Source organism: Benincasa hispida, chromosome 11 (genome assembly GCF_027475165.1).
Source record: "Benincasa hispida cultivar pf3 chromosome 11, pf3_genome.v1.1, whole genome shotgun sequence".
Taxonomy (NCBI): Eukaryota; Viridiplantae; Streptophyta; class Magnoliopsida; order Cucurbitales; family Cucurbitaceae; genus Benincasa; species Benincasa hispida.
The window spans coordinates 27,955,517-27,957,443 of NC_143488.1; positions in this window are offsets into that span (position 1 = coordinate 27,955,517).

Genomic DNA, 1,927 nt, shown 5'->3' on the forward strand with positions numbered 1-1,927 from the left:
AATTAACTACAGTATTACTATTTCAAATTCTTATTCATTACCGTGTTTACTATTTCTTACTAATTATTTTCTTCCTTTTTGTTACTGTATTTTTTACTAAAATAATATGCACCCTAAACACAAACTATTTTAACTCAAACTAAAATAGTACGCATCTTAAATACAGACTATTATAATCCACAAACTAGAATAAACACAAATCATAATAACCAACTCACCGTCATCCTAAACACCTAAATTAGTGTACTAATGCAAAACCCTTTCTAACTATAGAATGTCATTATTGCCAGTTTATACTAGTGCTTATCATTGACTGATTTTAATTTCCTTCCTTGATTAAACACACCATCAAATTAAGATCACAAAATTGTCTTAGTTTTTTGTGACATTTTTAAAGTATGCAATCAAAGAGGGTAAAAGGTGACCCATACATAGGTACTATTTTCTTTTGAAAACTCAATCCTCCATTATTATTCTCTTTGTTTTATGGATTATTTTGCTATCATATTTTTAAGTTCAAGTCTTCCTATATGGCTCATATCCATACCCAAAAATATTTAATGATTTTAAAAAAAAACTAGACTAAATATACAATTCCATCTTTTTTATGACATAACGTCATAATCTTAGGTCCAGTTTGTTTAGTCTTTAGCTTCGTTTGAGATTACTATAACTTTTGAAGTAATTGCTGGTAGATGTACTTTTAGAAAAATCAATTATGAAAATAAATAGAATAGTGTTTGGTAGATTTCTGTTTAAGTTTTGAAAAAATAGTTTAGGGTGTTTGGTAAATAAATACAAAAACATCTTATCATTGAAATAATAAATAAAATAGGCTTATAATCTAATTTTTAAATTTTGTTTGTAATTTTAAATTTTAAATGATTGTTTAGTATGATAAATTATGTTGTTATAAATTAGTTTTTAAATATTAGGGGTAATAACTTTATTTTTAAAAAAAAATCAATGTGATATACTTTAAAAAAAATCGACGCATTTAATTCACGAAAAATAAAAAATAAATTTGATTATGTGAAAAATAGATAAATATATAAAATATTATTTTTAAAATATAGAGTTGAAAATTAAATACTAATTAAAAGTTCTTCCTGATTTTAGGAGAATTTAACACCTAGTAAATACTACTTAGACGTGAAATTAATAATGTGTTTTTAAAAGTGGTTTTACTAAACACAAAAAACGATTATGATTTTTTTTTTTTTAATTTTTAAAATGACTTTTTGACACCGTCAAGAGAATGACATACATAGTTTTTGTTTTTAGTGCCTAATTTAGTTATTAACTTTAAAACAAAATAATAATAATAATAACTAATTACATCTCATAGTGGTTACACCACCTATTGTAGATAGAGCAAGTAAATACAACACCTATTGGTAGTGTGGGAAACATTTTCTCTAATTTCTTTTCATTATTACAAAATGTAAAGATAGAAATTTGAAGCTCCAAATTTTGAAAAAAAAAAAAAAAAAAATAGTAGATGCATTTAGATTAGGTTCATATTAGCAAAAGTTTCTATGACGTAAAATATGATAGGTTAAATTACAAGTTTAGTTCAGACTTTAAGGTTTGTGTCAAATAATTTCGTGTACTTAATAATCTCTTACTTTTGTATAAGTCTCAAATTTTTAAAAATAAGTCTTTGAATAATAGTTAAGAAAGATCAAAATAAGATTTAAACCTAAAGACATGTTTAGTAGGGAGAACCTGAAAACAGAAATTTGAAAATAAATGTTTAATAAAAATAGAGTTGTATTTTATCTTTCCATATATGTGTTTGGTAGCAGATTCAGAAATTAGATTATATTTAAAAATTATTTAAAAACATGGGTTAGAACGTCACAATGGCATGACGCTAGACCTCTTGAGGCATTTTCGTCATTTCTTCTTTCCCTAAAGTTCAATT